The sequence below is a fragment of the Lonchura striata genome, chromosome 9 (assembly GCF_050655825.1).
Source record: "Lonchura striata isolate lonStrDom1 chromosome 9, ASM5065582v1, whole genome shotgun sequence".
Lineage (NCBI taxonomy): Eukaryota > Metazoa > Chordata > Aves > Passeriformes > Estrildidae > Lonchura > Lonchura striata.
Genome location: NC_140711.1, coordinates 17,715,945 through 17,741,726, shown reverse-complemented (window position 1 = coordinate 17,741,726; position 25,782 = coordinate 17,715,945). Strand labels below are relative to the sequence as shown.

The 25,782-nt window shown below is 37.5% G+C and overlaps 1 long non-coding RNA gene across 2 annotated transcripts in view; it reads right to left on the bottom strand.

The window, feature by feature from the left end:
* LOC144246789 (uncharacterized) overlaps positions 1-25,782 on the bottom strand; it is a 453,175-nt gene that overhangs the window by 170,759 nt on the left and 256,634 nt on the right. Inside the window, exon 3 of one of the 2 annotated variants that reach the window (XR_014957211.1) lies at positions 81-24,816. This is a non-coding gene — a long non-coding RNA (uncharacterized LOC144246789). The remainder of the gene's footprint in view (positions 1-80; positions 24,817-25,782) is intronic. The other variant, XR_014957212.1, reaches the window with a different exon arrangement.

Genomic DNA, 25,782 nt, shown 5'->3' with positions numbered 1-25,782 from the left:
AAGTATTTCCCTGCTGCCTCTGCCCACAGGCTTCCATGGAGCTCGACTATGGCTGCAGGCTCCATCAGACCCCGACTGACCTGACAGCAGATCTCCTGCAGCAGCAGCTCCCTTCCCGGGTTTGTTATTCTTTGTGTCTCTCTTGATCATGCCTTCTTCCTCAGGGCTCCTCTACCTCCTCCAGGACCTCTTCCTCCAGGCCCTCCCTGACCATCCTTTCATCACACTTACCTTTGTTGGTCACAGCTGTGACCCATTAAGGACAAGGCTGCTCTCCTTTGGTAATTAGTACAGCTGTGCCTTATCAGGGGTGAGGCCACTTGTAATCCCTTCCTCTGCACCTACACCTATCCACCGTGAAAAAAGCAGATAGAGCTTCTCAAAAAAGAAATCATATTCTCACAATATGATCTGCAACATAAGAATAAACAAACATGGATTTTAAATATTATGTGTGCATCTGAATTGAGTAGCTGCTTATATTATATAACTTTTTAAATTAGTATAAATATAATCCCATGTGTGGACAGATGTTGATTTAACTTGGAATCAGTAAACCAATCTGTGTAGCCAAAACTCTCAGAAACACTATTTCAATTAGTATATCCTTCAGTGTTTTCAAAACACCTGTTTTGAAAAGCATTTTAGTGTAGAGCTATACATACAGTTATAACTACATTCTCCTCCCAAGATACTGCAGTTCGTGTCCATAAAGTTGGTAACAAAAAGAACATATTCCACCTATCACTTTTAAAATAAGAATTTAAATAATACCTTACTAAGGAAAATGATTGAACCAGAAACTCACATTAAAAAATATAAGCAAAGCCAAACCCCTAGCATAAAGCATGGCTGAATCCAAATTTTACCACTCCATCATCCTTAGAAATACTGTAGAGAAGCAGAATAAAATTTGCCAGTCAATAAAGATTTTTGAGTATTTGAATAAATATGGAAACCACATTATCAGGATCTAAAATAACAAGGGTAAAATAAAATTAATATAATAAAATTACATCAGTTTCTTATACGCACTGTGAGAGGAAATTATTTTGCCATAAACTAGATGATTCTCTCGATAATTTGATAAAGGGACTTTTCCTCTCATTTTTCACCATTAATGTTATAGCACAAGTATAATACAAAAATCTTAATTTCAAAATACTTCATCTGACATCTATGAATGAGATAAAAGCAATCCTTCTATATTTCCTCTTTTACTGAGAAAGTTCTCTGAGAACTGAAAGCTCAGTCCCTTTACACCAGAAAGTTCTTTGCGAATCAGTTCAGGGATTTAAATTTAGTAATTATACTACAACCACTATGTCTTTCACTGAATGAGACCACACCAGAAACCAAGATATCTGATCATTTATTTCCTCAGAACACATCCAGCCACGAGTAGGTACAACTACATTAAAAGAAAAAAAAAGAAAAAAGAAAAGAAAAAAAAAAAAAACAACAAAAAACTTCAAAGGATACGAAGTTATGGAAGACAAAGAAACAGTTGAAAAGTTTTCCTTCATTTGAAGAAAAAGCTTTTTTAGATAGTTGTTATTTAAATATAAGCACCTATTTTCAATTCCAACATACTCTGAATGGAAAAAAAAAAAAAAAAAAAAAAAACAAAAAACAAAAAGAAGCTAGACTGCATTTAAAATGAAGTTTCATCTATTCCAAAATCTTCATACCTGAGCAGTCAGGTGTAAAAGTTTCTGGCTTGAACTGTCAGTAACCAAAAGACCTGGCAAATTAAAAGATTTTCACACAGACCTCAAAATTTCATCTGAGCACCAGCCTTTGGAAAAGGGCATATTTCACTCTGCTGGGGTTGTGTGTAAAAGAGCAGAATCTACCTAAGGGGCAGCTGAAATTTCTCTTCATGCTACAACACAATAACATGCTGCTTCTTACAGACATGATTATAAAAATACTAGATTCTCATCCTACTCATTTATACTGATATTCTGCTGTACACTCAGGGGCAAGGCAGGGCACAGGATACTCTATGTCTGCTTCCTCCTCATCCTTCTGAGTCTGGCCACTGTGCCTCTCACGGGGCACACAAACAAACAAGCTGATGACCTCAGAAGCTGTTAAAGAAAATCTGTCTCCAATGTTTTGATGTATTTTTCACTCTAAGCATAGAGGTGTTTCAACTAAACCCCAAATCATCTGATTCTTTTTGTTCACAAAAGTAGAGGTCAAAATCATGAGTAAGCAGAAATGATAATAGATGTTGACATTTTAGCATTTGGCTGTGGCAAAACCTATAGAAATAGGAACTGCAGAAGACTTAAGTGCCTGTGGTGGCCCAGACAGCATCAGGAGCCAGAGCTCCTGAAGCCAAATCCTTTGAGAGGAGAGCTTTGTCCCTCCAACAAACAGAAAAAATGCTGCAGATTGGTTTGCTGGAGATAAAGCCCCAGGCCTTCATGTTGTGGGCCTGTATTAATAGTCTCATCATACTGTGGATGTCACTGAATTTAATTAAACAGGGTATCACAAGTCCAGTCTATTTTTTATATTTTAAGAGCTCAGGCAATAGTGTCAAAACCCCAGATAAACCAAATTAGACATAAAACCCTCTTAGGTCAATGAAATCACCCAAAAGTAAATCTTGCACTTAGACTAGATTTTAATGGATATGTTAATTCACTCAATCTGCAGCTCAGCCAACTTATATTAAACATAATTTTACACAAGTAACAGTTTTATCCCTGTTAAAGAAATTATATGCACCCCGTTTAAAATAAAACTGGTATGACAGGCTTTTATAGAATTAATTAATGTCACATCTTGAGAGAAAGGTAAACGAGAGAGTATCTTCAGCCAGGAATAAAAAAAAAAAATGTTTGTTTCATATAATCAGAAATGTTGTTCTATGGATCATATAAAACATACATGCAAATTGAAATTCCTAATAAGCGCACAAAAAAAAGCAAGTGTCATAGCTATAACTGGACAACCACCTACTTTTGGAAAATACATTTAAGATAATTTGGGCAAGAAACATACTTTTATTGCACTGCGATAAACCTTTATCTAGATTGTGAGATATTCCAAGAGGCCTTGTGGTTCTCAAAAATGTTAGAAAACCATTTGTACTGGAATTATTTATATTCATACACACTTCACTCACTCAGATCATGGGATGCACAAAGTCTTTCTTTTAAACTTGGGATCTTTGTTAGTATATGAACATTCTGAGAGCTTTTTCCTGACAAAGCACTGACCCCTCATATGGCCAAATTTTGGGTTAGATTAGAAAACTTACTGTGCAGCAAAGAACTGAACTGGGTTCTTTGAGAGTGCATATGTTACAGTAGCCTCTGCAAGAGTGAAAGTTCTTCACCCACACACGCTTTGGGTTTTGGTAAAGCCACCCCTGTTAATGACACGCTCCATACACAGCAGATCTGCAGGTCTGTGCCCTAAGGGTATGTGCCTCAAGGAAGGCAAAGTTTGGGGGAAGAGGTTTAATCTTCATCAGGCTGACAGACATCATGAAGGGAAGAAACACTTTATAGGAACAAAAACCTTTCTGAAACAGAATTAATCTTCTTCTAACCTGAACATGAGCAGTAACACATGGGACTGAACTCACCACTTTGGACACCTGAAAGAAAAGCTGGTTGGTATCTGGGGCAACAAAAACAGTGTTAGGAAATTATGATGCTTTCAATGATTTTTGGCCCAAGCTCAAGGCACCAAAACACAGCATCCTTCCACAATCTGGAACCGTTTTTAAGTGAGGTTCATGTACAGACATCTTTGTTCTAACTCTTTTACCCAACAGCTGGAAGTGCAGAGCCATAAGAATGGGGACATGGGGCCCAAACTGTCCTGCAGGCTGGGATATCTGCAGCCCTGGCTGGACTTAGCATATTCTTTAGGGAAACTGTCCAAATTGGAGGCTTTAAGAGCATTTAGCAGCTGAACATGCCTTCTGAGGGTGCAAGTTCTGGGTCTAGGAAATAATGGATTTTCTATTATAATTTCTCCAGGGTGTTCTCTTTCTCTATTAAAACTAAAACACTGATATTGTATATTCTGAAACCTCTGTGGTTTAAAATAAAAAAAATGAAATCCTGAAACTTCACATTGTAGGATGTCTTTCAGTGTTAGTTTATACTGGAATGAACTCTTCACAGTTCCTAATTCCAAGGTTACAAACCCTATTTGCTGAAGACCAGGCATCAGAGTTTTTCTGCTCATAAAGAGAGAAAAATTAACTTCAGATAGCTAGAATAAAACAGCCAGAGCTTCTCCATACATTTTTTTCCAGGATATGGTACACAGTACTAACTTCTTAAAATGTACCAGAAATGAAACCTAAGAAACAGCAGAAAATTGGTACATTTGTCTTTACAGACATAAGAACTGTAATATGATTAATCCAAACTGCTTATAGTTCTTTTTTAGCTGTTTTCTTTCACACAGAAATATTGTGAAGCTATACTTAATCATACCTAAACAGTGTGTTACTGTTTATTTGGGGTTGTTGGAGAGAGAATTGTGCTTGTTTTTCCAAAGGCACTGGAGATCTTCCATATTCAACTCATCTCTCATATTCTGCTTTTGTAGGTCTGTGGAGGCATCACCAGAGGGAAATAATAATGGAAATTAGAAATGAAGCAGACTGCTAAAAACAAAATTAAAGACCTCTGAGAAATTACAGTCTTCAAATTTGATTGTTTTTAAACTGACAGCCTGCTGAAACTCAGAGAAAGATAAACACATTATGTTCAACTTGTGGGTATCTGTCTTACAGTGACAAGAAAATATCCTTACTTCAAGAAAATGCACTTTAGAAAAAGGGAATAAGAAACTTAATGTAAGGATGGCTGGAAATAAAACAGTTTCAAAGGCTTTGACATCAAACAGTTTATTATCATCTGCTTTATAATTGCATCTGCTGGATTTCTAATCTATCAGAAATAGAGAGATTCTGAGCTTCTCATGGGAACAGTCAGGTCTTAATGAGAAATGCAGATGTGAAAGTTAAGCTCTTGCTTATCAGGAAAGAGTGAGGGAACAGGGGAAGGAGATGGTGATCTTGCAAGATTGAAAAGAATTCTACTACAAAGAGTTCTCTTTCCAAGTGCAAAAACACCCCCACAAACTTCTGCTGTGAATCAGTTCATTAAAAAAAGGAGATCCAGTTTAAACAGCTTTCAGTCCAATTTTAAGTAAAACTGAATGAAAAAATACAAAGACAAAAACTGGTTAGTGACAAGAAGAAACCTTGGCACACTTCTGCATTTCACGCTGTCAAAACTAGTTTAACCAGGACAGTAAAAACATGTAGCTTTACAGCAGTATCTGAAAGGAATTAATGAGGTATTTTGCATAGTTATACTCCAAGAATAATGTGGAAGCAGGGCAAGAAGAAAAATATGCGTTTGTGGGTTTTAACAAGGAATAATATGGGGTAACAAAATAAGAGTTGATAGTTCAAAAGCAGCTGAGAAGGCACATGGCTACACTGTGGAAAATCAGGTTGCTTGGGAAGAAATGTTTCCACAGAGAGGGGCTAACAGGAACTGGCTGGAACAAGACAAGATAAAAAAATCTTTGTAGAGGAGTGGCACCAAAATCAAATACAAGCAAAGAATTTGATACTTTCACATCTATGGACAGATGCAGTGAATTGGTTTCTGCAATGGAGATGGAAAACATACAGGGCCTGGATATTGCAAGTCAGAGATGATGAGTGACATGCACAGTGTGCCCTAAAGAGCCAACACAAGGCAGGGGTTTCTTCACAACCAAAAGGGAAATCGTGTAAATGAGAATCTGATGGTGAGGAAGAGGAGTCCTGACTGTGCTGAGCAAACACTGGCTGCTCGTGGGCAGGTGGGGACCGGGATGTACAACTGTGGCTCTGCCAACAACCAGGTGAGGACAGCAGGTGACCTTGTGCTCTGGGACAGCTCTGCCAGATGTGATATATGTAAGGAGAAAAGCTGTCAGAAAAGTGGCTGAAGCTGCATCAATGAACCTTTATAACTAGTTCTTCTCTTCAGGGGTTTTGGTGAAATCACGACACAGGAGCTGACTCCACCATCTCCAGATAAATGATAATGGGAACGCTGGAGCTTAGTAACAAAAGATGAATTTTGGATACTTGCATGAGCCATGAGGCTTTGTTGAGCAGCATCCTCATTGCACTGATGGTGGCAACAAAAAAAAATAGCAGAGAGCTTCAGGAGTTTGATAAGGGAGGGAAAGTCAGGGACACAGGAGAGATCTTGAGATGAATAAAGTGAAGGTCACTGGGGTATTGGTGAGGATAAGATCAGACACCGTGCAGGCAAGAAACTTCCACATCCACTGCCAAGAGATAAAAGGCGGAGCTGTGAGAGGGGAAGGAAAGACAAGCCAAGGGCTGGGGTAAAGTCAGATCATTTAAAGTCAATTTTCTCAGAAAGAGCACATGAAAAGGGAGAAATGGAAAATGGATGTGATTAGAATTGAAAGGCTGTGAGACAGAATTCTCTAATCTGCTTGAAAGAAAAGTGAGCTGTAAGACAAAGACAGAGGACTGCATTGTTTTCTACAATAAAGGCTGGTGGGTTCGATCTGGCAAATCAGCTTTTGTTTCGATTCTCTGGTGGTAGTGCTTAATCTCAAGTAATTATCATTTTATCATTGCTTTGCAGTATTCTCTACATCTCCCCTAAATAAGACAATATAACAGTGAATAGGAAGACATTTTAAGGAATTAATCAATTCAAATATTCATAATTTAGACAGGAGCTCTGTTTATGTTTTTTTTTAAGAAAAATCCCCACAACTTTTGTTTTTCTATAGCTGTATTTTATTTAACCTTGCACAAGCTATTTAATCTAGATTAAACATAGTTTTTTTAATTTACAATGAATCATACCAAGATGTCACATCATTACAGAGTTACAGCAGAACCAATATCTTCTATAGCTCCTGACCAGTTCAATCTAGGAGTATAATATAACAAACAAGTGTAGAATCTAGAAAAGTATTGTCAGCCTGATTTCTTGTTGGTGGTTTGGTACCTATATTTCTTTCACCCGTCTGAAGTGCAAATTCAGAATTCATGCTAAACGTAATGTTCATTAAACCTTTTTTTTATTATTTTTCCCCTACAAGTATGAGAACTTCAAATACATGAATGAATTTATTTATGTTTGCTTTTTATATAGGTAGGACTTAAAAATCACAGGTTAATACAGGCTGGAAGGATCCTTACAAGGTCTCCAGGATTATCAGCAGTGTAAAATTTCATCTTAAATGCCTATGAGGCGAGGAAGAGAAATTCCATCAAAATACAGAATGCAGGATTTGTCCTCTTAAAACCTCTTAAAGTATAATCAAGTTGCTGCAGTTAGGGCTAAGAACAATATGACCAGCTGTAAAGCTCATCTTTCCTTATGAGAGAACAAAAATTGAGTGGAACATATCAATAGTGATGCTGGGAAAAAACACCTCTAGACAGAACTGGATGGAATATTTCCATGACCTCTATAAAAAGTCATTTCTGCTTTCACACAGGGAGAAAAGTAGCCTGGAGTGGAGCAAATCCAGTTTTACTTCATAAAGTGTTTCACATTTGCTGCACTGATTCAGCTGAAGTCAATGTAGGCTGTTAGCACAAACAAAATGCTTTTTGGTGTTTCTTCTGTGGTAAAAGTTAGACACACTGGATTACAAATCCTGTTTTCACAGTTTGTAGTTCTTTGCAGGGATACTAAACCTTGCAAATCAACTCCAGTACATGAAGGTTACCTACACTCATGATTCACATCCTATTTTTAGCTATAAAATATAAGAATATAAATTGGAAATATCAAAAGTGTCCAACAGTGATTTAGCTCTGCTGCCTTAAAAGTAAGTCTTCTAATTCCCACTGGACAAAACCAAAGTTAGTTAAATCCAAAGCAATTGCAAAAATCCACTCAAGTGTTATAAAGTGCATGGTTACTCACTAGATCAAAGGAGGTTTTTAAAACAATCCTTAGGAGGAAGGGGTCAGCTTATTCTTTCATAAAAAATAATGGAAAATACACACTGGTCCCTACTGCAGTGGAGAGATACCAGGTTCGTGTGTATATTTGTACATTCTGGGGAAATGAGCCTTGTTTGACTAACTTTAGCAGCTTTTTCCTGTGTGCTACTCTTGTAAATGAAAGCACAATCCCTGTAGGCAATCTCACAACTTCTCTTTGTCTTAAAGATCTCTATACAATTCCTATCAAAGACCAAACACCAATATTCTCTATTTATAGTCCCTGATGTCTGTTTGAGGAGTGAGATTTTTTTCTCCCTCTAGGAGACCAAACTGACACAACTTTATTGTATATGTATGTGAGGGGCATGATGGGCAATTGCCAAGAAATGCATTATCATGAACAGCTTTTGAAATTATTGCCACTGGTGGTTTCAATTAGAATTGGAACTCCTTCTTCTGGAATGTACCTGTACACGAGAAAAGGAAAGCTCTGCTTTGTACCAGTCATCTTGGATTCTCTCTCCTCCAGTTTCTAACTTGTAGAATTAATATTTCAGACAGAGATTTTCTCCAATGATATTCACTTGATTTACATTTGTGAAGTATCTTTCAGGCCTGTGTAACTAACAGAAAAAGTGCAAGATCAAAATTTAAATTTTGCAGTAGTTAAAAGTTCCAGAGGAAATATATTTTTTTGCTGTTACTCTGAGGGCTAAGGAAAATCAGAATTCACATTTGATATATCCATATAGCACATTCTATTCCACCCTGAATGCTCCTAAATTTTGTCTGAAGGACCCAAATCTCTGCTGACAGCAATAGGGTTCCCTCTGCAGAGAGACTACCCTGGCAGCAGTGCTGGGTGCCCCACTGAGCAGCCCACACGGGGATTAAATGGGGAATCAATCATGGAATCTGTATTAAATACACTGCAAAACTCCCAGAAAGCTTCCCCAGTGCACAAAGTCCCTGTCCTGTGTTTGCTGCTGGAGCAGCAGAGCAGAGGAGTCGCCTCCATCCCCCCACACCTCAGGGCTCCTGATCCTCCATTGACAACCACATCTCGGGAGAGAATTTTCCACCAGGAGCTGGGAGTGAGTGACTGACCTCTTAGAGGTGGCTTCAGGGCTTGACAAGGTGATGACATCCTGCATCTTTATTTTTATTGCATCAGCTGACTGGAACAATCATATCTCAAGCATTTAAACTGACTAAAGGTCAAAGACATGCAAATGTCAAAAATAACGTGTTAAAGTGGAGCCAGCAATGTGTCAGTGAATAACTCCATAGATTCTCCTAAATTAACAGAAGTATTTTTTCAATTATATCAATGTTAGTTGTTAAGAAACAATTTCTAATTCATTTCTTTACATTTTTAATTATCTACCTTGGACAAAGATATTTCACTTTCATCATGTTTTAAATAAATAAAATATTCTTTTTTTATGAATTACGTGAAAAATACTGCAGATGTTTAATGAATACCACTTGAATATCACCACAGAAGTTGAAAGTTTTTGGCTCTCCTGTTCAATACCTTGCAATAACTGTTATTTTTCTGTGCTTGTCTGTACATAGAGAATTTAAAAGAAATGTTTCACTGCATGCACAAAAGAACTGATGAGTATCATCTTGAATATAACAAAAATAAAAAGTTGAAAGAGGTAAAAGCAAAGAGTACTACAAATGAATGAATTTAAAATTTATTTTATGCATTTACTGCAACACCACAAAAAATTCCCACTTCCTTGTGCATATTTTTTTATTCTCTACCTTCATCTTTTTAAAAAGATTATTCGTTGGCTGTGATGTTTTGAATGTGAAAATACTTACAAAAAGCAATTCCACCCAAACAAAACCTATGCAAATGTACTGACAATTCCTCAACCATTAAAAAATGCAAGAAACAGTTTTTTCTTCAAGGAAAGGTATTCAGAAAAATAAAATAATCCAGAAGTGTGATTTTCCTTTTCTCTGTTCCTTTTCTTTCTACAATAAAAATGTTTCATAGTTTTGACCTTCTATACTCATATGTTCTTTCATTTTCCTTTTTTTTTTTTTTTTGAAAACTCTCCAAGATGGCTGCACTTACAGCATCAATGAGTTTCTTTATTTGACATACCTATTTCATTTTTCATTAAAAAGCAAACTGAAAACATAGTTAAACCTCTTGCTCTTGATGGAAGTGTTAGAGTTATCAACTAATTTAGAAAGTTTCTTGCATCTGGACTTTTCAGTTTCTTCAATACAAACTAGGAATTCTCAGCTGTGCAAAACCAAAACATTTCCTCGATAACTGAACAAATCAAGGTTTCCAAGCTGGTTCTGGCATGCCAAATATCCTCAGGACCCATGGTTAGATCCAGATGTGCAGTGAAATGAAGCTTCCCTTCATTAATCATCTCATTTTTTGTGCCTTTATCAGCTTACAGGATATGCAAATAACTAACAACAAATATAATGGGACACCTAATTATAATTTTAAAAAATTAGGAGCTAAGCAGATAATGTACTTTGAAAGGTATATGAATGAGAAATAAAGCCATCTTCAGAAGATTTATTGTCCCACTTAGTCACGTATAACTGTTTTGGGAAAAAGCTTTGAAGTGCCTATTCTACCAGTGGAAAGAAAAGATATTTTGTTTCATCCTTTATTTATACTTTTAGATGGAGAACTGGAATTATTTTTCAGTAAGCATTGGCAGAGGAAACAAACTTGATAACATAACTGTTCTTGCCATCTGCACATACTTCACACATTGTCATACAGAGTCACTTGGATAGGAAAACAAACACAAAATTGCCGAGTTCTGTGTGTTATGTAAAAAGCTCTACTTGTCAGTACAATTCGGGAGTGCCCTCACCTACACTGAAGGAAAGATGTTAATCTAAATTTGACAGAAGTGTCTGCAAGAGGTTGGGAGGATTATCTGTGAAGTTTAATAGTAGCAGCAGTTTAGGACATATTTAGACCTTCTCACTTGCACGAGGCAAACTTCAGGAGTGGAACAAGCCATCTGCTTCTGCACAGAACGGCCTTTAAAAAGTAATTTTTCTGTCAGGCAGTGCTTGACTCATTCTCAGAACCTTTTCTGATAGAAAACCATCAGGTTGTGCCACCTGAGGGTATTGTCTTCTGTGGCTGAGACAAGTAAGCTCACTGTTTTCTGCCAGGTTCCTCTGCAAGCACAATGACAGCAGGATCCTTGCGTAGTCTGTTACCTTTTGCCGACTTTTCCCAAAATCCACACCCTTCCTTTCCACTACCAGAAGTCTGAGGGCTTTCTTACCTTGATTCTGATCCTGCAAAGACATCAAAGTCAAGCTCAAGCTCACGCTTGAATCGGAATGGTTATATCCATTTTACCAGAATCTGGAGCAGTCTGAGTGCACTCTGTAGCCAAATCCTTTCTATAACAATGAAAGCTCTCCAGCATAAGATTTCTTTTTCCTCTGTTTCCCTCCACACCATGAGCAGGCACTGACATCACACTAGGCCCTCCTTGGAGAGAAAGTTCCGGGTGGGCAGCAGCCCATGGGCATTTCCAGTAGGGTTTCCTATCTGAAAAAATGGTGTACAGCACTCATCCAGCAGAACAGGAGACACACCTGCCCTGCAGTTCAGGTGTTAGAACCACTGCTATCAAGGACAGCATGTCCCAGAATGTGTTAACTGTGTCACTGCTACAGTGAGACAGAATACCTATAGGGGAAAAAAACCCAACAAAACAAAAAACTTCCTCAAAACCCTCAAAAAACACCAGCAAAAATTACATAGCACCTAAAGCTTTATAGAAACTTTGAACAAAAGATTATTCTTTGAGAAAAAATAAACATCCCACACAAAAGATGTGTTTTATCACTCCCTGCTGTGGTTGTAAAACTGTCAATCAAATCAGATTAAGCCTTATAACATAATAGCTACACATCATTGTTTGATAACAGGCTGGAAGACAACTGGACTAGTAGTAAAATGCAAAAAAAAATACCCCCAAAAACTCAAAACAAACCAAAACCACCCCCAAACATAATCTTTCACCCTGCCATAAAATAGAAAAAGACATTGGAGAAGAGAGATGCAACTGAGATTATTCTTACTCAACAGCACTGTCTTTGTCCTTTCATCCTGTTTTGAGGTTAAGCAAGCTAGCATAACAGGTATTGTATACAGCTCTTAAAATTAACTACCTGTGCATGATGTATTCTTGGAGAAAAACCAGAAAAGATGAGGAATACATTTGAATACTAAGTTAGAGTCATTTCCACCCCAAACCCTCTTCGCTACAGAAAAATATGGCCTCTTTAATAAAATACATTCCTAGTAGTTAATTGAACACACCTTCCTTCAGATTACTTAAGGAAAAAAATATCTCAGTAAGTATATTAAGATGATAAAGGAGATATATTTAGAAATTCTGCAATGTGAAAATGCAATTACACTCTCCTTTCAAACAGTACAAGGGAGAACTTCCGAAAGAGACACTTGGAATCTTAGGTTCACACAGGAAGATTGCTGGAGTCTGTATTATCAGCATTCAAAGCCAGAGGGATTTCCAATGCTGACATTCCTTTGTCAAGTTTGGTTACGGCCAAATAAGGTGGAAATGTTAAAGGCTTTGGAAGGGACATTTTGGATAATCATTTTGTGGGGATTTCACTCAGAGGACACACAACAGAAATAGGAAAAATATCAAGAGATAACAGTTACCATCCTGTGCTTAATTCAGAAATTTCATAGATCTTATAGAAGCTTCCTTGTATTCCTACACATACTGGTGAACGTCCTCTCCTCTGCTGCAGGGGTCAGCAAGAGATGTCAAGGCAGCAGCAAGCATAAGAACCTCCACAAAGCTGCCTGCTGGAACACCAGCCATGCTTGTGGGTTTTCTCTCCTCCCCTGTGTGTGCAGAGAGGAAGAACCCAGTGCTCTCACTGATGGCTGGGCTCCAACTCAACAGGGAGTGCACGAGGGAGCCTCAGGCTGAGGCCAAAGCAGCTGAGCACAGGACAGCAGCCAGCTCACACAAGGACAGGGAGGCTGCACAACCCCTGGCAATGAAGGAGAAACTGGGTAGTTCCCCAAAGTTCATCTCACCTGTAATGGGAGACTGGCAGCGTGTAAAAGCTCAGAAAAGTTGCCCTTGCACAAAGTATTTGCCAGATTGCTTCTGCCGACATGAATGGAAGAGCAATGTGAAGCCATTCCTGACCACTTGACTGGTTTTAAAATGTAAGACTATTCAGAAAAGCAGCAAGGAATACCTGACATACAAAATTAAGTCATTCAACCATTTGGCCTTGGAGCATGTGTTCCAAATTTTTGTATTCAGTGACAGCCACAAAGAATGTCCAGATTTTGCAGCAAATTTATGGCATTTCTGTGGATTGCAGCCATAGCCTTACAAGGTGAAATGGTGATGGAAATGTTGCAGACACACACAAAGAAAGGGAAATGGAAAATCCTGAAACAAAACCCTTATGTTTTAAAGCTCATGCTAGATATTGCAAATTTGTAGATTTTTCAGATTGAAAGTATGGAATTCACAGGTAACATTGCATCATTTTAATCATCAACAATGTAAAGTGAAGTAGAAGCAGGAAAGGTAAGACATCTACATACAGAGGTGATACCTTCCATTCTTTTGATTTTGTATATTGAATGTGGCTTTCATACTAAAAAGAACATATCAGCCCTCTGCACCGAAATGAAATCTAAGAAAATGTATTACATGCAAGCTGGGGCCCTAAAAACAAAAATAATTCACTTTTGGACACTCAATTCACCTCAATCTCAACAAGAAAACATCTCTATGTTCTTAAACTTCCTTATCAATTCAAGACTCCACAGGGATTAGCATCCTGCACTTACAGTAGGTAACAGACTCTAAATGTTTCCCAGTTAATAAGGAGATACTTTGCAATGCAGCTAATTACTACTGGAATATTAGTTTATTACTTGCATCTACCACACAAGATAGGACATGATGCAATCAGGAGGCAAAACCTTCTCAGGAGAAAAAACATTAGCCATGTACTTCAGTCTTCAGCCTGTCTCTTGTTTCTGGCATAACTCATGTTTTGATGCACTTAGTTGGCTGGTCTAATGCAAAACATCTTGAGGAACACAGACCATATGGCTTGGGAGGTTGAACATGTGTAAGGAAGGAGAAATGAATTCTTCAAAAGTTCAGCTGCAATGAAACTGTCACAAATGATGCACTTCGTATCTATTAAACATGTCACTATTAATGTCAAAACAACTCAAAGATACACTTAAACATAGTGAAAATGCTACATCCCTTGAACAAAAATTCATACTTTGATGAATTTAATACATTCATCATAAAGAAGTGTGTTATATACATAAATGCATTTTGCTTGGAAAAGGAACTTACTGTACTTTTTAATATGAGATATGGATATGATGTTTCTATGTCATAAAACTTGTTACTGAATGCCAGCTGCCTTTGCCTCTGCAAGTCTTCCCCCACTAAGAACTCAAACCACTTTCATACTTCAAAGTGGACACTAGTGTTGCACTGTTTCACAAATATAATTTAAACCTCTTGCTAACAAAAACAAATTTACCAAAATACTCTTAGATCTTAAATGTGCAGCTTAAATTTCAAAGAAACAGTATAGGAAATCATTAGCAAAGTCAGGAATAGCTACAAGGAACAAATATATCTTCAGTTATAGCTACAAATATGGCTTGGAGTGACAGAAAAAACTGATTATGATCAGTAATTCCATTAGCTTTCCTTGCCCATGGTGCCTCTGTTTCTGAAGCAGAAACATATTTTTCCTGGTTTGGCAACAACTAATATGAAGAGTATGGTGTTAAGATGAGGTTGGATTCACTGTAAAGGCAGGGATAACACAGTCATGCCTTCTGTTGTGTTGCTTGTGACACCAGAGGAAATGCAGAGAGCGTTTTGGAATCTCTTTGAAGCACTGCTTGGGGGGGAGAGCTCTGCTGGAAGTGCTGTAGAGTTTGTGAGTAGGGAACTTATACATAAAACTCTGAAATGGCAAAATCTTAACTTTTGTGGTAAAGACTGAAGAAAAACTATGGGCCCACAAGACTGCCATAAAAGTTATATATTTAATTATTTTGTGCGGACAGAAAAAAAAAGGGGACCATGTGTGTTTCTGAAAGTACTAATTATTTTGCCAGGTTGAATCACAGCTGAGATGTATCACTGTCATTAACCTCATTGTTAATAGTCTTTTCAATAAATTATCACTGGGTGTTCCTTACAGCCCTTTCAACTTAACATAAAAGAAAATGATCTATCAAATTTAAAGGCTTACGAATCTGAATTTTAACACAGAGATGAGTGAAGCAGCCCTCAGGGGCTACAGCTAGTTGTGGACTAAAATGTAATGGAATCAAAGAAGTTGTATTGTAAAACAGAGGGAAGCACAGCCTGGGATCTCCTACTGGGTATGGCCATCACCAGCATCCATGACTCTCAGCCCGGGCTGCACAGGAGGAGCTGGATGTGCACCACACAGTTTGAGTTTTTAATAGTGACAGATGTATTGCATAAATGCCAGACGCCTGCTAAATCCACGGTTCAACCACCCTGCCCTTCTGCAATTCACTCATCTTCAGCCTGGTGAAAAGAGCCCCCTCCAGAGCTCCCTTGCTGGCCCCTTCAAGGCTTCCAGCCACCAGCCACAGAGGAAAGTACTACAAACAAGGTTTTGGCATCTGCATGGAAGTAGGAGGAGGAGAATCGCTGCTCACAGACCATCCCTCTCCTAATCCTGTGGGACCCAGCCTATGAAGAGCATTCAGGCTTTGCTGGCACGGGCAAAGGCTGCGAGAGGCTGAGCCAGCACCCGGCCACTGCACACAGACAGCTCTCAGCCTCTCATAACCAAACTAAGATTCTCAATATTGCCCAATATCATTTTTCCTTTAAGTGCCTCATCTTTAGAAGCTGCTCCTCAAAGAACATTTAGATACCTGCTTGTCACCCTGATTCTTAAGATTTTCTAAAGCCTTCTGAGTTTACATTCTGTTAGAGAACTTTCTCACACAACTTTCTGTAAACAATGTATTGGTTTGCATTCCTTCATAGAGGTGGAGAAACTTGATGTACTAGTAGTTTGTCCAATGTCATTGGAGAGGTGGCACCTTCACCCTCCAATCCACTGTCACCTTTGAAAAAGTATAAATGCTGGAGTCAGAAAATAAATGTTCTCTTTTTCACCTTTGCAATAGCAGCGGCTCGCGTCATGCTTTCACGTGTCCTATAGCGACACTTGCTGATGGCAGGTGACTGCGGGGAATGTGGGATTTTGTCAAAATCTTAAATTTATCATTGTTTTTTTCTCATAAATGCAGCTATGCCAGACACCTTGTGGCTAAAACTATCACTTTAAAAAAAGTCCCCTATCCATTTCATAAGTGCACTTAGTCACATGGAAGGAAAAAAAAATGACCTTACTTGGGAGGATGGGGGAGGAAATCAATATTTTAAGAGAAGATCAAAAAGGATTCATGTTTTAATTAGTCTCTTAACCTCTAATTGTAAACTAGTTTTGGGATGATTGGAGGATTCTGCTTTCCTACTCCCTGCATACCAAGATCTCCTTTAAAATATATTCACTTTTATTTTCTGTTTATTATGAGGGAATATATCTGTACAGTTTGATGAACTATATCTTTCTAAGTTTGTTATTTCCTTAATCCAAAAAGAGTTAAAATACAAAAGCCAGGAATTATTTTATATGTGCAGACCTGCTGAATTCTGACTCTTTGCAGAGGATAAGTACAAAGTGAGAAAAAGAAAATAACCCAAAACCAAAGACCACCAACTCTTAAGGCAGACACTGACATCTCCCTTAACCTGAAATTGTTTCCCAAATCTGAAACTCTTGCAAACTGTGCAATCAAGTGTGCATTGTTGAGCAGTGTCCTGCTCACCAAAATGGGAGGAGAGTTTGCTCTGGCATAGTCAGTATGAAATGTCACAGGGATGGGAGTTGTGCTCTGACCTCCTGAGGATTCCCAGGCAAAGCAGCCTTGGGTCTGGCACAGTCTTCACCAGGGAAGGGCTCCAAGGGAATGCACTCCTTTGCAAAAGAGAGAAATGCAAGTTTCCAGCTATAATCAGACAAGTCATGGAAATTTTAATGAACTGTACTCATTAGTGATACAGCTAACCAAGGCAATTAAACCCTCTCACTATTCTGGTAGCTATAAGACTGATTATGGTGTTCTCTTCCCTTTTTTATAATTTTGCCTTTAACGATTAGAGCAGCTGCAGCAACCCAAACTAAAGAAACAGAGTTTTGTTGTGAGCTAATAAATTCTACTTTGCATTGCATACAGATCTTAATTATGCAAGATATTTTAATTTTTCACAAGGACATAGCACTAAAAAAGAAAAGATAAAAGAAATAAATTATTTCTGGAACATAAAGCAGACAGACTCTAGGTGGCAAAAACAGATAGCAATAAAAATGAGGAATATTTTGAAATTGGCTTTAAGATAGATAATTTTTGAACCTGTAATATGTAAAAACAGGAAAAGAGTGTCTAACAATGATTTCATTTCTTTCTGGCAATAGACTCAACAAAGTCTGCTTATTTTCATTTATGAAGTAAAAAGTTGTAGTAGTGCCTGCTAAGCAGAAAAAAACCCTAAACCAACACTAACTTTATTAAGGTAAAATCATTACTGTTATTTGCAATTTGGCAGTGCACAGAACCCTGGAATGATGTTCAGTCTGTTTCCGCCCTAATGTATGGTAACAATCTTCATCAAGAATTTATATCTGAGGGCAGGAGAAAATTAGGGTATTCATTGTCGTTACTTTTCAAAATAACAGTCAATAATCCAAGATATTAAAGCAAATACTCTCCAAGCTGGGTAGGCACTTAATTCCCCTTGAATAAATTAAAATTTTAAACTTAAGACTATATATGTTGCATCTCTGACATGACTCTTCAAGCCTAAAGAGAAAGGGAATTAAGATCTTGTTACATATTTCCTTTTTCATCTACCATTCTAGAGATGGAAGAATTCAGAGGTGGGAATACTCAGACATTTTACATGAAAAAAAATCAAAACATAGTATTTTCTAAAAAGAATCCTATATAAATGTGTTTTGTTATTTCACTGGACACTTTGCTGTATTTGGCCATTTTGGGCAGAAAAAATATTTAGAAACAGCAACCAGATAAAGAAATTTATGGAAAATACTAATTGAATGACATGTGAAGCTTGCAATTTTTGAGAAATACAAGGCAGAAGTACCTCACATGTGGAAATAGAGAGTTTACCAAGTATAAATTGATATTTATTATCATTTATTATCATTATCAAATATCTCAGTTTGCACACTGCCTTAGTATTTAGTACACTCTTAGTAAGATAGAAAAGTTTTTTAAATTTAGATGAAAAATGAGGATTACATTTCAATTAAAAAAAAACAAACCAGAGAATACCCACAGATAAATATATAACCAAGCTAATTATAAAGCTCCTATTAAGATGTAGTGTAGTTTGTTCCCTTCTTGAGGCTCCTGTGTACAGAGATGCACACAGAGCTGGATGCCTCGTACAGATATTGTCATCACACTCAAGAAGTAACAGCAATTAAGAAAGGAAGGCACCAGCTTCAGGCAGAGAACAAAAGCTCAGCAGCAGAGTCCTGCATTCTCATCATTAAACAGCCTGGAACATGCAGAGGCTTGTGCTAAACACAGATTATTATCTGCAAGAGAAGCAGTATCCTTCTGGGACTTTTTTCTCACTACTATGAAGCAAAAAGATGAGATGAGGACTCATCAGACCATCATTGGTCTTTTAACCCATTCATACAGGGGCTGAGATACTAAAAAAGTTGAGATAAAAATTTAGCAATATATGTAATAATATTAAAACAATCCTGTGTCATTATTTATCCAGCTGGCAGGGGATCTCAGTTTGTTCATGTGCCAATTCACCAAAGCACCACTGGACATCCAAGGACACATCTGAGGCAACAAAATCTGAGCATTTTCTCAATCAGAATGGGGAAAACCACATCTCCCTTGACTGGAGATGCACCGGAGCATCAGTGCCATGCAGGGGTGCCCACTGCAGTGCTGCATGAAAGTCTGGTGTGTACAAATAGTGGGGCAAGTAAAAAACTACGTCTGCTTCACTAGGGAAACACTATATTCTCTCTTGGCATTAAAAAATAAGTTTTTAGGATTTTTCTTTTCTTCCACTCTATTAATATTCTATGTTAGTTTAACAAAGAATTCAGATTCTTTGTTAGTTAAACATAAGTTTAGTGCTCACTTTACATCTCTGTAAACAAAAACAGTGTTTGGGGACATTTTTAAAATAGAATTCTTTTTCTCAAAGGAAAATGATCCTTTTTTATAAAAGAAAAAAGAGATTCCGTAATTTTATTACACTTCTGCAATATTTATTTTTTTATTCTAAAATTTAGAATTGTAATGTATTATTCAATATTTTCCTTGCTAGAGCTGTACAGAACAGGCAAGTTCCCTAAATCCAACAGAGAGGCTCCATTTCAGACATTTTGCTGAACATGTTGGTTATAGCTTTATGTAAATTAGTCAACAGGACAGCTATTCTTTTTGGTTTTGGCCATAGGTGTATTTTGACTGAATCTTTTTAGAGATAACCATAAAAATTGCATCATGTGAGATATAAGGATTTTTTTAAGTAGCTTATATCAGGACTAAAGCATTTGCTAATCCAGATACAGACAGGCAGAATCATTCACACAAACATTGGTATTTTAATATTTTTTTCCCAAAGGCCCCTCACAGTATGTGAATATTTCATATGTGAAGACTATGAATACTGAGTGTTTAAAACCGTAAGCAGGGTACTGTAAAATGCCTGAATCTGTACAGAATGTAAAGGGATGATTCATACAATCAGCCCTGCTATTGTGCAGTAGATCAATTCCCCTGAATCTCCTGGTACCAAGCACTGCACATCCCTTATGAAAAACACATAAGCCTGACACCTCTAAATTTATATTTTATAATCTAAATAATGCTCAGACTAGGGCTCAAATAGTAATCCCCCAGAAAATACACAGCTGTGCACTTGTCTAAAGAAGACAGGCCTGAAATACCTTGGGGTAATTAAGAACCAGTGGGTTACCAGGGAATACACATGACAGACAAGAAAATCCAGATTACAAACTGCACCCTTAATGAAAACTCAACAAAATGGTAATGGCACCTGAATTGCCTTTTTTCCTCAGTTTAGAGAGGAACTAATACCGCGAGAGAGTAGGCAAGAACATATCACCCTCTTTTATGGTGTGAATAAATGAAACACCTGATTCTGCCCCATAAATCCATTTAAGAAGTTAAAAAAGAAAACCAAAAGCAACAACAAAAAAAAAAAAGTCAAAACCCATACCATAGATTTAAATAAATAATCCAAAACCCCCCAACTGGCATCTGAGATACCTAAAGCCAGAAAGGAGCAGAGCAGGGCTCAGCAGCCCAGGTATCCACAGCCTGGGACTGTGGCAGTGCCTGGACAAGGGCAGAATTCACAGCCCAGGGGAAAGGAGTGGCTGAAACCATTCTGGACTCTGCTGAGATCAAGGCAGATGAGGTCTGGCAGCTGTTCTGTTTTAGGAAGCTTTTGAGGAGTTAGTCCCAAGTACAGGTACCATGGCAGAATGGTCTGTAAGGTACAGAGCTGCTCCTACCTTTGTACCAGGGGCCAGACTCAGTCCTTGCAATTTCTTGTCCCTCTGCTCCATCAAGGTTTGCCTGAATCCACACCCGTGTGGTGTTACCTACAGCCACCCACCTCTGATGTGACACAAACTTCACAATGAGAAATTTTCCTGGGTATCTCTGCAATACTGCCACAAGAGAAAATCCCAGGAAATACATGAGCCTTACCCTGAATTACTTCTTCAAGTTGAATACTTCTCATGTTGTAGTGTAAAATCAGAGACAGAAGTGCTCATTCATCTGTCATGCAATATAATTGTAAACTTAGAATAAAGATATGCAACATACCATCTTTAATCATACCTAATTAATACAGAGTAGTCTGAAAAGACAGAGCAATCACATGTGAAGTTTTCAGCAGTCATTTTCTCTACATTGCTCCTTTTATTTTCTAAAAATAAGTAGGAAAGTAAATTGTATCACATTGTCTAGACAGTCCTTATTCTGAAAGGACAGAGATCAACTCACCATTCTTTAAGAGGGGTAGCGTGCTAAATAAGATAATAAAGGGTAGATGGAAGCATGTTCTTCAGTTCTCCCAGAGTTCTCAGTGATAAAAATTACATTAGAAAAATTTCTTCATGCAATATTAAGCTGCTGCTGTACACTGAATTGTCATCTGCAGCAGATAAAATTATCTATTGGCTATGATTATATTACAGAAATTACTTATCACTACTGTGTTAGCTCAAACATATCCAACAATTAACTGCAGTCTGTCATCTGATACTGTGTATTTTCCAGCCTTTGGATTGCAGCCTTTGAATGATAGCTTGGTGCCATGCTATGATGTGCCTGAATTTGCTAATGTTTTTTGGCTTTCATTGAGTGTACATGGCTATACTGAGTTTATTTTCTAATCATAAAAATCAAGATGACATCTTAACAACAAAGAAAGTTTCATCCTTCTCTTCCTATCTGATGCTAATGATACTTAGGAATGAAAATCTGGTCTTTAGTAGCCTCTAAGTATTAGTGAGTAGTATTTATTATAAACAAGAACAGTGTACAAGGCATGACAAAAAAATAGATCACAGCGTTCAAGTCTAGGTGGATATTGAAGAAGGTTTGCATTAATCTTGTTTGCAAAACCAACAAATACAAACAGCATACTGGACCCCTGATTTTAGAAGAGGCATTAAGTTTTGCAGGATAAAATGAGGCATCTAGCTCAGGAAGTGATGATACACACAACATCTCATAGCAATAAAGAGCCCTTGATTCCCACTGTTGTCAAAATCCTGAGCAAATGGATGGCAAAGGACTCTTTCAAAATGGGCCTCATTTGTTGTCAGAAATATTACAGACTGATAGAAATCACATTTGCAGCATCCATACTGCAACCAGTTTGAGTTTAAATTTATGGATTCATTTGTAATCTAAAAGTATTTAAATCTGTAAGTTTATGGTAAATTATCAATTGTTTATTTTCATTAACATGATAAGTAACTGATATAAATTCACTTTACTGTAGAACTATTCATACATAAATGCTTTATTTTAGGCTGAAGTCTAGATGGCTTAAAGAGATTTAGGTCAGTTAATAATTTGAGCCAGCATATTAGAGAAGTTTTTCTGTACAATTACCAAGTGACCTAAAGTTATTTCTTTTCTTATTATAGCCTGAAAGTTCCTACCTATCATTTCATTTCCTGTTGCCCTAAATTCTGATAATTTTAATTTCTCTTCCGTTTTAATGAAGCTACCCTAGGGCTTAAAAACTCTGAAAGTTTTTCCATTTCATTTTTTTAATAATTAAAACTGATTCAATTTTTTCAAAGGTCTGATGTTTAAACAGGCAACAGTTTCATAAACCCTCAGCTCTGATTGTAATAAGAAATATATTTGTCATCCTTAACTTTGTAATGTATTTGGAATGAACTGTTCATTGCACCACTCAATTGCTTCAGTCAAAGTAAATTAATGTGTGTTCACAGCTTGAAAAGTGCTGTAATGCAAGGCATACTCATATTAATATGTGTTAAGCTTTCTGGAAGCTAAAACAAAACTGTGGTCCTGATCTGGTGTCTTCACACTTGAGAAATGTGAAGTTAAAATAGGCAGCTTCTCTAAACATACATCATATCAACACATATTGCATAAGAGGACTTGCAGAACTTATAAAACTGTTTTAGGAAAAAGTTTCAGATGGAAAATGGAAGCTTCCAGCCTTAAAAGAAGAAGTCAGAAAAAAATTGATTTATGACCTCTTATCCTTAGAAAATAAACTTTCAAAAGTTTTACCCAACCCTTTCATACTTCTGACCAATTTTTTTTTCTTGTTGCTGTTCACAGCAAAATTGTTGTTCTGGAAACTCCATGTTTTACCAGTTGCTTCTTTTTTTTTCACACTGACACACCCTAAACAGGCACCAAGCACTGAGAAAAATGAAGTACAAAAGGAAAACAAGAAGCATAAAAAATGATAAACCAAGGATTTCACTGTCACTGTATTAACAAGATGTAAAATATAACATTATATTTAAGACCCTGACACAGTTCTCAAATAGCTTGCTTTTCGAACAGAGTATAAGAATTCTATAGAACACTGAAATCTTTGCATTGCAGGTGCTGCAGCACAAAATGGTGGCCATAATCTTTTCAGGCAAATCTATATATATGGGTTCATTATCAGTCTTAGCACTAGATCTATAAATCTTTCCCTTTTGTGTGTAGCTGCTCTAGAAGAATGAGAAAATAGTTTTAAAAATAACTTGCAAGACAAGTTGACATTTGTTCAGTATTTCAGAAATTCTTTATAAAATATTAACTATTGCCACTGGAAATCTCACTGCTCTCAAATATATTTTAATATTGACAAGAGCTTTCAAGAAAGGGATGTAGTCTTGACATGGTCTCCTTACCTGGTTTCCTCTGTTCATGTATATCTATAATTCCAACATGTTGGCAGATCCAAATGCCAACTAGATCATAAGAAGAGGCAAACACAAAAGTAGACAGAAATGACCTTGCCATCAGTGAGAGGCAGGAAGAAAGAAATAAGATGGCAAGTTTTCAGTGTGGTGGCTGAAATAAAGAATTATATCAGCTCTGTCTATCTTGAGGCAATTACTTTTTTTGTCTGAAGTTTGTCTTTTAATGAAATTGAAATAAATATAATGTCAGTTGAAATTAAATATTTTTACTCAAAAAGTGAAATTAAAACAAGATTCAGGAAGCACAATTCTGACCAGACAGAATCCAGGACAGGTTACCTGGTGTTCTAGGTCCTGTTTCTTCAGCTGTCAAACAATTTAAATTTACTTATTTCATACTCTTAGTTAAGGTCTGTGCAGTATTGTGACCAGCGCCTACATCACTTTGCACATCAATGTCCCCATTATTGCTTTTGGTTTTAATTTGCAAGCAACAGCATTTCTGAAACATTTTCCCAAAGGCTGTGTGAATAAAAAATAAACAGGATTCTTAGTATTCCCCTTTTTTGACAAGTTGAGAAATACTTTAACAACTTGTCCATATGCCAAGCCAAAAAATGCATAGGAAAGTAAGGAAACAAATATTAGACAAGAAATATGCAGGAAAAGAACCTTATTAATGTTCCAGAGAGAATTTAGAATTTCTTTCTCTCTCTCTACTCATGCACACATGATTAATTAAATGAGGTCACTTTATGAAATAAAATACATTACACAGTTAAGGATGATAAAAACCAAGGGAAAGGTTTCACTGGTTCACACAATAGACCAGGCTCTCAGTTACCAGTGATTAATCCTGTATCTAACTACCTCTCTGAAATACCAACTCCTTGCTTTGGAAAAGCTCCTATGCCGTTTTCCATCCTCTTTACCTAAGAGGAGAAAGAAAGGGATAGGACAGCCTTAAATGCTGAAGATGTACCTCTCACCTAAGACTCACCATGAGATGGTGGAGCATGGCAACTGCACAGAATCTACCCCGGCTTTGCCTTGCTCATGGCACTCAGGCTCAGCACTCACCCTTCTGTCCTCCCCCACAGCCACAGAATCCACCCTGGCATTTCACCATGGCTGACCAGGACATTTATTCAAAAAGACAGAGCGAGACATTTTCCTCTTCATCCTCTCACCACACCAGCAGCAGCTTTCTATAAAGAATAAAGCAAAAAGAGGAAAAGCATATATCTTAGTGACATGAGTGATTTATAGCCCCAAGGAGCAATAAAATGATCCATGACTAGAAGTCAGTGTTTTTATTAGAAATGATGATTCCCAGTCATGGTGCTTTTTCGTTATGTGCATAATTAATGCTAGCTTGTGAAAGCTGCCAATGACGCTCATCACCAGCGGATGTTCTTATAATATATGTGTGGATTTGAATGCATGATGAAGTTTTCCCATCTTTTGGGATTCAAAACAGAAGTTTGTGAATAATGCAAGACTGAAAACCAAAAATAACAAAGAAAGTGCTACTCGCCCAGTGAGCAGTAGAGAAAAGAGCATAGCATATAAAGTAATGTAACCAAAACAGACCCAGACTTTCCTGTAAAAAAAAATATCTGTTTGGTCTTAGCTTAGAAAGTATCTCCAAATGAGAAATTCAAAACTATTTTACTGACAGCTTTGGAAGCAGCAAATTGTCTGTTTACTATGCCATCAAAATGGAGAGAGGCAACACTGGAAGTCTCCACTACAATGTCAGTCTGAACCTTGGTCTTGAGAGTGCACCTCTGCTGCTGGCAAAGGAGCCACCCGTGGGCAGCTTTCCTGAGCCCAGCATGACACAAGTTTGGCTCCTGGTGCCGTGGCTGGGCTCCAGCAGCTGCTGGTGTGCTGCACACGAGGCGTGCCCAGCCCCGGACGGGCACGTGCCAACCGAGCCGTGCGCGCTCCGTGCACGGCCAGGGCTGAGCAGGGCTGGGAACCTCAGAGCACGTGTGTGCACACGGAGTTTGAAGACTAGAATATTTATTGCAATATTTATACTGGCAACACTTCCCAGTATTACTGCAGCACCACTAGCCTGTTTTAATTATTTCCTGAATCCCATTCCTATGCTCTAAACCATGCTTGCTTTTTTTTTTTTTTTTTTTTTTTGGTCTTTGTCTTCCTCT